The sequence below is a fragment of the Pan troglodytes genome, chromosome 7 (assembly GCF_028858775.2).
Source record: "Pan troglodytes isolate AG18354 chromosome 7, NHGRI_mPanTro3-v2.0_pri, whole genome shotgun sequence".
Lineage (NCBI taxonomy): Eukaryota > Metazoa > Chordata > Mammalia > Primates > Hominidae > Pan > Pan troglodytes.
In genome coordinates, this window is record NC_072405.2 from 134,520,534 (window position 1) to 134,533,470 (window position 12,937).

At 44.7% G+C, this 12,937-nt stretch overlaps 1 long non-coding RNA gene across 1 annotated transcript in view; it reads right to left on the reverse strand.

Moving 5' to 3' along the window:
* Positions 1–4,678: 4,678 nt before the first annotated feature.
* Positions 4,679–12,937, reverse strand: part of LOC104007745 (uncharacterized) — a gene marked incomplete at its 5' end in the record, with an annotated part of 54,235 nt that continues 45,976 nt past the window's right edge. The window contains one exon of the long non-coding RNA XR_008536939.2: positions 4,679–5,316. This is a non-coding gene — a long non-coding RNA (uncharacterized LOC104007745). The remainder of the gene's footprint in view (positions 5,317–12,937) is intronic.

The window sequence follows — 12,937 nt, forward strand, 5'->3', positions numbered from 1 at the left end:
TATAAGTTCTTTGAGAAATATCCTAACTGCTTTCCGCAGTGACTGAAATAATTTACATTCCCACCAACAGTGTTTAAGTGTTTCCTTTTCTCCACAGCCTCACTGGTATCTGTTGTTGTTGTTTTTGACTTTTAAACCTTAGCCATTCTGATTGGTGTGAGATGGTATCTCATTGTGGTTTTGATTTGCATTTCTCTGATGATTAGTGATGTTAAGCATTTCTTCATATATTTGGTGGCCATTTGAATGTCTTCCTTTAAAAAGTGTCTGTTCATGTCTTTTGCCCACTTTTTAATGGGGTTATTTGTTTTTTGCTTGTTGAATTGTTTAGGTTCCTTATAGGTTTTGGGTATTAGACCTTTATCAGATGCAGAGTTTGCAGCTATTTTCTCCCATTCTGCACGTTGTCTTTTACTCTATTGATAGTTTCTTTTCCTGTGCAAAACTCTTTAGTTTAATTAGGTCCCGCTTGTCAATTTTTGGTTTTATTGCAATTGCTTTTAAGGACTTAGCCACAAATTATTTCCCAATGCCAGTGTTCAGAATGGTGTTTCCTAGGTTTTCTTTTAAGATTCTTATAGTTTGAGGTCTTACATTTAAAATATTTAATCTGGCCAGGTGTGGTGGCTCACATCTGTAATCCCAACACTTTGGGAGGTCAAGGTGGGCAGATCACCTGAGGTCAGGAGTTTGAGACCAGCCTGACCAACATAGTGAAACCCTGTCTCTACTAAAAATACAAAAATTAGCTGGACATGGTGGCAGGCGCCTGTAATCTCAGCTACTCGGGAGGCTAAGGCAGAAGAATTGCTTGAACCCAGGAGGCGGAGGTTGCAGTGAGCTGAGATTGCGCAACTGCACTCCAGCCTGGGTGCCAGGGTGAGACTCAGTCTCAAAAAAATAAAATAAAATCTTTAATCCATCTTGAGCTAATTTTTGTACATGGTGAAAGTTAGAGATCTACTTTTTATTCTTCTGCATATGGCTAGCCAGCTATCCCAGCACCATTTATGAAAGAGTCCTTTCTCCATTGCTTGTTATTGTTGACTTTGTTGAAGATCAGACGGTTGAAGGTATGTGGCTTTATTTCTGGCTTCTCTATTCTGTTTCATTAGTCTATGTGTCTATTTTTGTACCAGTGCCATGTTGTTTTGGTTACCGTAGCTTTGGTACAGTTTAATTTTGGGTAATTTGATGCCTCAGGCTTTGTTCTTTTTGTTTAGGATTGCCTTGGCTATTCGGTTCTTTCTTGGTTCCATATGAATTTTAGAACAGTTTATTCTACTTCTGTGAAAAATGACATTGGTAAGTTGATAGGAATAGTGTTGAATCTGTAAATTGCTTTGGGCAGTATGGCCATTTTAATGATATTGATTCTTTCAATCTGTGAGCATGGAATATTTTTCCATTTGTTTGTGTCATTTATGATTTCTTTCAGCAGTGTTTTGTAGTTCTCTTGCCTTGATGCTCTAGCTAGTACTTCCCATTCTATTTTTTAGAGTCTATCCTAATAATATTTCAAAATATTTGGGTAAAAGAATGTTTATTACAACATTTTTTAAAAGAGCACATATTTTAAGTCAATATGATTTCTAATAGTAACAGCTTGATTAAATAACGTTTGGTCCCTTTATGATGAAATGGTACACAGTCATCAAAATTGCCCCCCAGGCAGATGGAACAGCACGTGGAAAGGCCTGGAGAAGTATCTTCCAGATTCTGAAGGATTTTTAAATTTTAATTTATTATTTTTGAGACAGAATCTGGCTCTGTCACCCAGGCTCGAGTGCAGAGGTGCGATCTCAGCTCACTGCAACCTCCAACTCCCGGGTTCAAGTGATTCTCCTGCCTCAGCCTCCCAATTAGCTGTGATTACAGGCACCCACCACCACGCCTAACTAATCTTTGTATTTTTAGTGGATACGGGGTTTCACCATGTTGGCCAGGCTGGTCTCGAACTACTGACCTCAGGTGATCCACCCGCCTCAGCCTCCCAAAGTGCTGGGATTACAGACGTGAGCCACCACCCCCGGCCTGAGATTCCAAAGGATTTTAAAAGCCATAATTATAAGTTTAAACTCACTTCTGAAAGCAACCAGGAGCTTTGAGGATTTTAAGCAAAGGAGTAACACTGGCTACAAAACATACGTGAGATAGGGCAGAAAGGGGACTGAGCCAGAGAGACTACTTACAAGCTGTTGCCACTGTCCATGTGAGAAGCACTGAGCCAAAGGACTGCAGTGGGGTAGAGAGAAGTAGATGAATCCCAGAAGTGTTCATATTTAGAACTGCTGAAATTTGCTTACCAATTACATGTGGATGCTGAAGATGGATTATACACATTGTCTTTGCTCTGTGTCCCCCAAATACTTTAAATGCTCCATTAACTCGTGGATAGTTTCCATCAGTGTTACCCTTGCCTTCCCAGAGCAGAAACAAAACCTACATTTCCCAGCCTCCCTCACAGCTTGGGGGCAGAAATGTGCCTGATTCAACTAGCCAGATGCACCAGTATGAGAATTCCATCCAGAAGTAACCTATGCAGGGACACAGGCTGGACAGGGGGCATCCATTTTGCTGGTACAGGGGACAGCAAAAGCTGTGTGGTTTCTCATCTCAGGGACAACTGCATCGACGTGAATGGGACAAATCTACATGTGGACCTGGGAGCTTAGTCTAGAGCTCAGATGTCTACCCTTCGAATAATTCTGTGAGTGAGAAGAAAAGAGAGAGAAGAAGAAAAAAGAAGGAAAAATCTTTCTTTCAGAAATGGAAATGGACTCTGTTGTCTGCAACTACAAACTGTGACCAGCAAAGAAGTAAAAGGAAGCAACAAAGATATGTGGCTTGGGCTACAGAGGAAAGGTGGGGCCACTAGACATACAGTCAATACCTACCATGATTGTGGTAGGCACTGCCGAGAGCAAGTGTGGTCTGAAGAAGCAGCTATTATATGTTCACTTACACTGTAATGATTATAGAAACAAGACATAGAGGCATGAAAGCTTATGTGTGATCACAGGAGCATTTAAATCCAGGTGAAGACAGAAATACTGGGTAGGGCTTGAACCAAATAAAGATGACACTAGAGTGAGGTTAGGGCTAGTGAAGGAAGGCATCTGCAGAAGGGTTCCATGTTTTTCTGTGTGTGATTGTTGTATTTGGGAGGGCATTGCTTGGCTCTGATTACCTACAGCTGTCTAAACTAATGGTCATGCTGAGAGCAACATCTACGGTCCTGATTTCAGTGGTGGCAGGAACTAGGAATTAGGAGCAAGGAAACCCAAATCTTTAGAAAATCACATTTGTTCTCTGAGCTAGTTTTTCTCATCTGAAAAATGACCATATTGTGATTATAATCACTGCCATTGTGTGCTGAGCACTAGACTCATATCAAAATATCTTCCCCAATCCTCATCCACAGCCCTGGATGTCAGCACTACTGTTACTCCATCTACCAGTGAAAATTGTGGGGCCCAGCTCCAGGTCACAGGGCTGTAAAAAACCAGCTCCAGGTCACAGGGCTGGTAAGTGACAGAACCAATACATATCCATGTCTGGTTCTTGCTGAAAAGCCTAGCTCATGAGCACTGCCCCCAGTGCTTACCTGCCTAAGAGGGTGGTTAGGTGACAAATAAAGCCACATGTGAGAGCAGGTGTTCTGTCATTTGTTAAAGCTGAGATGTGCAGCCTAAAAACCTGGCTTCAAGTCCTGGCTCTGCCATTTGTTTATTATATGAATTTAAATAGGTTACTTAATTCCTCTCCCGTTTTTTATTATCCATAAAATGACTGTAATATTGACTATGGCCTTGTCTGCCTACCAGGGTGAGGATACAAATAATAATAATTATAAAATAAGAATGACCACAAAACCAACATTTATATGATGCTTAATTGCCTCAGATGCTGTCCTAAGTGCTTTTTCAGAAATGTGAGCTGATGCATGTGAATATAATTTTAAAACCAGAAAAGAGTTTTATTATTAACCTGTAGTTTTTATAGCCAAACTGAAATGTCACAGGCCTGCTGGCTGCTCTGTTTTCTAGGGGCTGGATTCATAAGGGAGGAATCTTCAAGTGAAAACTCAGGTTCTGCCCAGTAATGGCCTCTCTCAACTCCCACCTCTCCAAATAGCAGTGATGGCTCCAGAGAATGTGATGGATGCTTTACTCACAAACTTAGGATGTTTATTCCTTTGCTCAAGAGGAATCACAGAGGTCCACTCCCTCCTCAGCAATGGGCCTTATAGATCTGAAATTTTGCCCATAATGACCTCAAGGCAAAACACAGCAGAATCCACCAGCAATTCTTTCTCTCCTTTCCCCAGAAGAGATATGAGGACTCAGGCTTTGAGATGCACTGGGTGAGTGTCCTGAATTTGGGAAGCACTGCAGATAATTCTCCTCCTCCTCTGTCAGCCACTTCAGCTCCCCAGACCTGACTTTTCTTTTTCTTTTTTTTGGTTTTGTTGTTGTTGTTGTTTCGTTTGTGTGTGTGTGTGTGTGTGTGTGTGTGTGTGTGTGTGAGATGAAGTCTTGCTCTGTTGCCCAGGCTGGAATGCGGTGATGCAATCTCGGCTCACTGCAACCTCCTCCTCCTGGGTTCAAGCGATTCTCCTGCCTCAGCCTCCCGAGTAGCTGGGATTACAGGCATGCGCCACTATGCCCAGCTAATATTGTATTTTTAGTAGAGACGGGGTTTCACCATGTTGTTCAGGCTGGTCTTGAACTCCTGACCTCAAGTGATCCACTCACCTCAGCCTCCCAAAGTTCTGGGATTACAGGAATGAGCCACTGTGCCCGGACCCTTCGTCCTCTTACATTCAGTCTTCTGGGAGATTCCCGGTGTTTTTCTGATTGCTTCTGTAAAAAGACCCAAGGGCTCTCCTTTCTGGAAGATGCTTGCTCTCTAGATGAGGCATGGCCCACTCTGGTCTGGGCCCCTGGACACACTCTCTTACCACCCTTCAGCACACTTCTCCTCTCCACTGAGTAGTAAGACACCAAGTGCTCAGCTGTGGCTATGACCTACGGAAAGGTCCATGGCATCTACCCAGCCTTCCGTCACCAGGGTCCACCATCTGAGACTCATGGGGCCTGGACAGAAGGCAGTGCTGATGTGCCCAGGCCAGGGCACTGGGGCACCATGGGACTCAGGCAAAGTCTCAGTGTAATGAAGACCTGCGCTGCCTGGCCTTGTCCTCTGTGCATCCATTTTCTTGTGGCAGCACGGCTCAGGATTTCCAGATCATGCTCTTTCAAATACCATCATCACATCTGGGAAGTGCTGACATATGTAGAGGGAAAAAAATGTCTGGAAGGAAATACACAAAATGTTATCACTGTGGATTTCTATAGGGTAGTGGGTAACTTTAGTTTTTACATTTGAAATGAAGCATTTTATAAATATTTGTTTTCCCTAAGTGGTTTTAAATTTTCTTTTCACTGATCTGCATTTTCCAATTTCACTATAATCGATTTACAGTCTTTTGTAGTTGAAAAAGTAATATATATATATATATATATATATAGCTACTCCAGTCATAAAATGACATGCAGCCTTCCAGCTAGAGCAGGACCAGTTTAAAAAAGAAAAATTCCTGGTCAAAAATGTCAAACTCTGCAATTTTAATTCCACATTAAGTGTTTTCTATCACTTATCCATATCTTATAGTTTCTGTAGATCTGTATCTTACAGTTTCTTTACAAAAAGGCCACACTATATTAACTTATTTTAATCCAGTGCTTTTTGACCTTGGAACCTGTTTTATCAAATAACACCTAAAAATAGCCTATAGAATTGATCGTTCTAGCAAACATGCTTTTGGAAACATTGATCTGGTCCAATTTTGCTTCCCCATTTTCAGCCAATAGAACTAAGGTCCAGAGAGATGAAGGGACTCATTCAGAGAGTCACACAACCATGAAGAAACCAAGTTTGAAGTTGAGCTAAGGTCCTCTCATGCAAGACCACTGTCAAATCCTGCTGGTCAAGCACACACCACTCCCAGGACACAAACGCATTGTTGCGTCTGTGAACAGTGTCCCCCAGTGTTGTGAAGGACACACCAGTGTGGCTGTACCACACTCAATTCACACCATTACCAAAGTTGAACAGTTGAATAAAGTATTTTCTGTTATTACTTGAAGAAGTAAAACAATGTCAAAGCTAATTGCTGCAATTATCAAAGTAGCTTTTAAGAAGGTCCTTGGCCAAGCTTGGTGGCTCACGCCTGTAATCTTAATACTTTAAGAGGTCAAGGTGGGCAGGGGGCGGTCACTTGAGCCTAGGAGTTCAAGACCAGCCTGGACAACATAATAAGACCCTTTCTCTATAAAAAATATTTTAAAATTAGCGAGGCTTGATGGCATGTGCCTATAGTCCTAGATACTCAGGAGGCTGAGGCAGGAGGATCACATGAGCCCAGGAGGTTGAGGCTGCAGTGAGCTATGCTAGCACCACTACACTTTAGCCTCGGCAGTAGACCCTGTCTCCAAAAGAGGAAGAAGGTCCTGAGAAGGCAGATATAGTGGCTTTGCTCTGCTACAAACTTGGCTACCAACAGCCAGTGTAGGATCCTGGCTGGCTGACTGAAGTATAGTTTTGAGAATTAGAATACAGTATTTGTCTCTCTTTTTCTGCTTTTCTTCCTTCCTCCTTAAAAATTAAAAGACACTGAGTGCCTCAGAAGTGTGCAAAGCATTGTGCTCTAAGACAGGCCTCATGGGAGCTATTGTCAAAGCCATTGCTATTAGCACAGGGTTCTCTAACCTGCTGAGGAATTCCATTTTCAGGACAAATTTCACTGCATTTAATTTTGGCTTTCTTACCCACTGCACCAAGTGAGCCCAACCCCCAATGGTAATTAAAATGACAAGTACATTTCTTTCTCTTCTTCCGTCTCAACATTCCCCGTCCCAAACAGACTCAGTACCCCTGGAAAGCATCCACTTTTTTGTCCCACTCTGTCAGCCCAGACATGGAAATCTTTCTTTACTTCTCTGAACCAGGAAGCCAGCCTTGCTTCCTTTTCTGTACCATGTCCAAGCTGTGACTGAGTCCTGCCAAGTCCCCCCGCCACTTCCCTCAAATCCCTCCATTGCTCCTGACATCCGTGTCCTCTACTTCAGTGCCGTCATTGCATCACTGCAACAGCCTCCCCCTGACTGTGTCCCCGCTCCCTGCCAAAAATGCCTTGGCCTCTCCTGCCTCCCAGCCTCTGCTCTGTCCACTGGTTATCCACGCCCCTCCTCCCTCCTGCCCACAGCTCCTTCCCATCCTTTAGTCTTCGGTTTAAGTCTGGATTTTCCTCTACCTCCTTCCTCTTTATTTTCAAAACTGATTGCCAGAGTTTAGGCTGGTGCAAAAGTCATTGTGGTTTTTGCCATTAAAAGTGGTTGTGAGGCCGGGTGCGGTGGCTCATGCCTGTAATCCCAGCACTTTGGGAGGCCGAGGCGGGCAGATCACCTGAGGTTAGGAGTTTGAGACCAGCCTGACTAACATGGTGAAACCCCATCTCTACTAAAAATACAAAAAAATTAGCCGGGAATGGTGGCAGGTGCCTGTAATCCCAGCTACTTGGGAGGCTGAGGCAGGAGAATTGCTTGAACCCAGAAGGTGGAGGCTGCAATGAGCTGAGACCATGCCAGCCTGGTCAACAATAATGAAACTGCAGCTCCAAAAAAAAAAAAAAAAAAGTGGTTGCAAAAGCCGCAGTTACTTCTGCACCAACCTAATACATTTTTCTTTGTGACTATGTGCTTAATCCTGTGAACTACCTGAAGGCCTAGACAGCATCTCTCGATTGACCTCTATAACCCCAGGGCATGATACCACTTCCTGCTTCTGCTTCACTCCTACTGCTGTGCTTTGAGCAAGCTGTTTAACTTCTCTTACTGTTTGAAATATCAAAAGGGGCTGCTGAGCCCTACCTCACTTGTTGTTTAGAGAATTAAGTCAGGCAGTTTGCAAAGTGCCTAAAAAATGCTTGGTGCATAGTAGGTAGGAATGCCAGTTCCCTTCCCTCTCTTCTTGGTAGGGGCTATATTATTATTAGATGGGACACTTAATGGTAAGCAACAGACACTGAATTTGAGCAAAAACACAAAAAGGGAAGTGAGTAGCTGGTGTTTGTAAACTGCAGAAGTACGGCAGAGAGTAAGACCAGGGACTCAAAGGCCCTCAACTATCTGCTTTTCTCTCCCTCTCATTTTCTCCCTCTTGCATTGTGTGTGTGTGTGTGTGTATGAGTGTGTGTATGTGTGAGTGTTTGTGTGTATGTGTGTGAGTGTGTGTGAGTGTGTATGTGAGTGTGTGTATGTGCGTGAGTGTGTGTATGCATGTGTGTGAGTGTGTGTATGAGTGAGTGTGTGTATGTGTGTGAGAGTGTGTGTATGTTGTGTGAGTGTGTGTATGTGTGTGAGTGTATGTGTGTGTGAGTGTGTGTATGTGTGTGTGAGTGTGTGTGTGTGTGTGTGTCTTATCTCTGCTTCTCTGGCTATCCCTTTTATTTTCTTAACTGTCCACTTTTTTTTTTTTTTTTTTAAGACAGAGTCTCTGTCGCCCAGGCTGGAGTGCAGTGGCACAGTCTTGGCTCACTGCAAATTCTGCCTCCCAGGTTCAAGCAATTCTCCTGCCTCAGCCTCCGGAGTAGCTGGGATTGCAGGTGTGCACCACCATGCCTGGCTAATTTTTGTATTTTTAGTAGAGACGGGGTTTCACCATCTTGACCAGGCTGGTCTTGAACTCCTGACCTCAGGTGACTCACCCGCCTTGGCCTCCCAAAGTGTTAGGATTACAGGCATGAGCCACCGCACCCGGCCTCAACTGCTGATCTTTCTGAGGCAGGAGACTGGTCTCTACAGCACTTGGCCTTCCCTTATAGCTTCACTTTCCAAGAAAAACAGAAAAAAATAAAAGCTCTTCTTTCCCAAGGTCCATTTACAGGAATCCCAGGAAAGAACTCTGATTGCCCTGACTGTGGTCATTAGCCATTCTCCTAACTATCACTAGGGTCAGAGGAGTGCAGACAGACAGCGCTTACTCAGAGGGGGACGGGATGAGGAACAATACTCCTAAAAGAAGGTGGATGCATTTCCACCGAGAAGCGGACAAGTTCCAGGCAGACACCGCAATGAACATCCACCAAGAGAAACCCGATTTAACACAACAGTGGATGCCATGGCACTGTGATAATTACAGTTGCTTCTGCAAGCTATTTATATGCCTTCCTCCCTGGTTACATTTCTGGAATCTTGGAAACAGAGACAATGCCTTTGTTATGGTCCTTTCTCCTATGCTAGCAGAGTCTGGGGCACACGAGGCTGTGAATAGTGCCTGAATAAATGAATGAACAAAGGTAAGCACCAAAGCTTCCGATGCTTCTCTTTCCAGCTACAAATTGCTCCTATGATCTGGGTTCGGGAAAACAGTTACATAATGGCCCTCAAAGACTCTCCTTAGCTGTTTATATCTTAAATGGTCTCACTGAGACTTGCCCACTCTCCTTTACCTTGCTTGGCTTCTTCCGTGAGTTTCCATGTTGCTATTTGTAAATGTCACTTGGGCCCAGCTCTTTGGGCCTGATTCCCTCCTCACTGCCTCCCTTTCTTCCTCGTAGGGGCAGAATGCTTTGGTTCACCTGAAATGGCTTTTCGGAGGAGGTACAGCTGTTCGATGTGTTACGGCCCCATCCAGTCCCCTGTGAAAGAGGCTGCAGCATTTCCTCACTGCCTATTTAGCCACACCCCCCCAGGACAGAGGGTAACCTAGCAGCTTCCTGATTTAATGCATGGAATGATCAACAGGCTGCAAGAGGAAGTGACTGGGCCAGGGGCCCAGAGTCACAAGCTCACTCAGTCCTAGGCCTTGTAAATTCCAAGTCCCTGGCCATGGATGAGCCTTGGACTGCTTTTCTCAAGCCCTAGAGGTGAAGTCAGCCACCTTCCATATCCTAGGCCCATGCAGGGTGCTGGGACACTGATAACTCAGACCACTTCCTGCCCTTGAAAGGCTGAGAAGAAAATTCGTTTTACCACAATGCAGAGGTCTCAGACCATCAGTTGCACAGCATAGAAGAGATTAGAATCCTGAATATGGCCTTTGCACCTGGAAAGACCCTTGTTTGACTCCAGAAAACCCTCCAGGGCTCCTTTACCAAGTACCAGCTCATAGAAACAGCTAAAGAAAAATCTCTTAAAGTCATTTATTTACAATCATAGAAATTTTAGAGCTAGAGGAAAATTCAAGGTAATCTGGTCCCAAACCGTTAGTTCACAGGAGAGGAAGCTAGATCTACAATTACACAATTATACCATCACTGTGGTGTGCAAACTGCCCCCAAGACTGTCATCTTAATAATGCATGTCATTTGCTGTTGGAAAAAAAAATACATTGAATATTTAGGTGAGGCCCTAAGCTACACATACCATGATCACATTCGATCCTCCCAGTAGTAAAATGGGTGTGTTTATTCCATCTAATAAATGAGGAAACAGAAGCACAGAGACATTAAGTGACATGCTCAAGGTCACACAGCTGGTAAATGATGGATTAAGGATTTGAAATCAGACTCAATTGTTTTCAAAGCATCTATTCCAATGAGAATGAAAATGTTGGCCAGGCACAGTGTCTCACGCTTGTAATCCTAGCACTTTGGGAGGCCGAGGCGGGTAGATCACCTGAGGTCAGGAGTTCTAGACCAGCCTGGCCAACATGGCGAAATCCTGTCTCTACTAAAAATATAAAATTTAGCCAGGCATGGTAGCGCATGCCTGTAATCCCAGCTACTCGGGAGGCTGAGAATCGTTTGAACCCGGGAGGTGGAGGTTGCAGTGAGCTGAGATTGCAAAATGTATTGAATTAATGTTACTGAAATAAGGCCAGAAAACCTAGATTCTATTTCTAAATTTACCACTAACAAGTTGTAGGAACTGGGAAAGACCTTTCATTCACTGGGACCTAGCTTCCTGTTCCATAAATGGAGAGAACAGAGCTGGGTCAGTGATGGCAGTATGTGACCACTTTCTCATCCTATGCCCAAGACAGATGTGACTGTAAGACCAGGGTACCATTTCTGCCTGAGCTCGAAGTAGGCTTCTAATGTAGAGCTTTATCCAGCCCCTCCCAAACAATTGCTATTGGCACAAATAAAATGCATTTGCCACCCCTTGGCCCAACGAGCTCTCAGATCCATTCCAACTCTATTTAATTCATGAAAACTCTGGCCCTGGATTTTGTCATTTCTCTGCAGTGTTGGAAGAAAAATAGGAACCGCTTATCTGTGATTCCACAGAGCAGAATCCTGCCAGATGCAGATCCCTGCTGTTCTCCTGACAGATCATGGGCTGTGCCCAGAACTTCAGGGGCAGGGGTGTAGGGGCCTGCCACAAATGACAGGAGGCCACGATTCCATTTCGTCTTCTTCCTTAACTCTGATCCACATGAATGGAAAGCTTTCCTTGCTCTGACATTACTGGAACATCACATAGTTCTCTTATGAAATGAATCTCTATTGCTGAAGTGGCTTGATAACAACAATAAGGCAGCCAAAGAGGTACATGGAAAAACCCCACTGTCTTCCCATGCTGATTGGCTTACAGGATGAGGGGGTGATGGAGGGCCAGTGAGTCAGAGCTATTTCTACAGAAGACATCCAGAAACACCAAGTTAAGTCAAGTTGTTGAGCCTGTGGTGAGCCCAAGACAGGAGGTAACAGAAGAATGGAAAATCAGGACAGCATTGAAATCTGATGCTGAGTTGACAAGTTGCTGTCAAATGCCAAGCACAGAGGACAGCAGGAAGTGAGCCAACTGCAGAGAGCTGAGCACCTGGCCAGATCATCAGGCTACCTCTGTCCAGACCTCAGCAGTGCCCAGGCCTTCACGTAGCAGTCACAGGTCACTGCATCCTGCCAAAAAAAGGCAGTCCATTCTTCAAGGTGTCTATTTGAGTCTAGTGTCAAATTACCCCAGATTGTCAGCAAGTGCCTGTGGCCCTGGCTTGCCCTGGTAGATGAGTCAGCCCAGCTGTGAAGAAAGCCCTGCCGGGCCCTGGGAGGCCAACGCATGCCAGCTGAGGCAAGAAGACAGCATCAGCCCTGAAGCCTGTGTGGACAAGGAGCCCACTCCCTAACTGAGGCCTGGGACCCCTAACCCCACCCCGACTTCAGATGGGGCTGTGTTTCCAGGACTGCCTCATACCCCATTTCAAATCAGGCTACTCAACAGCGACATTTAGTAACAGAAATCATGAAGATTCATTAGATGACTCAGAGAAAAAACAAACAAACACTCTCTCCAAGAAAGAGAAATTCACAGGAAGGGGCCACATCCATCCAGTTCTGCCCTTCCCGTTTCTCTAGCTCAGTGGTTCTCAAAGTGTGGTCCCTGGACCAGCAGAAGTGACAGATTTTTGCCACGACACCACTTCAGTAATGTTAATTAAATATATTTCCATTCTTTTAAGAGTCAACATAGCTTAGTGAGAAGAGCAGAAGCTCTGGAGCTTGTTAGAAATGCCCCACCCCAGACCTCTTGAATCAGAAATACTGGGGTGGGGCCCAGCCATCGGTGGCCTAACCAGCCTTCCAGGCGATTCCGAAGCCTGCTGAAGTTTGAGAACAAGGACGTCTCCAGCTGAACCAGCCACCCCTCAGGAGTAGAGGGAATTCCTGCTCCCCGGCCCAACTTTGTTATGGAAACCTCCCAGGACAATCTGCATCAGTGAGCTGATCCTAGTCCCCAGCAGCAGGTAACAAAAGGATCTGGCCTCAGGACTGTGTCATCCCTAGGACATGATAACAGGCCATTGTGGCTGGGGCATATTAGTGGGTGCAAAAGGAGATATAAATCTCATATTTGGGAAAGGAATGGGAGGGACTGAAGAGCAAGGAAAACTAAGCCCCTTCTTATCTCCTCAATGCTCAGCCACTAGA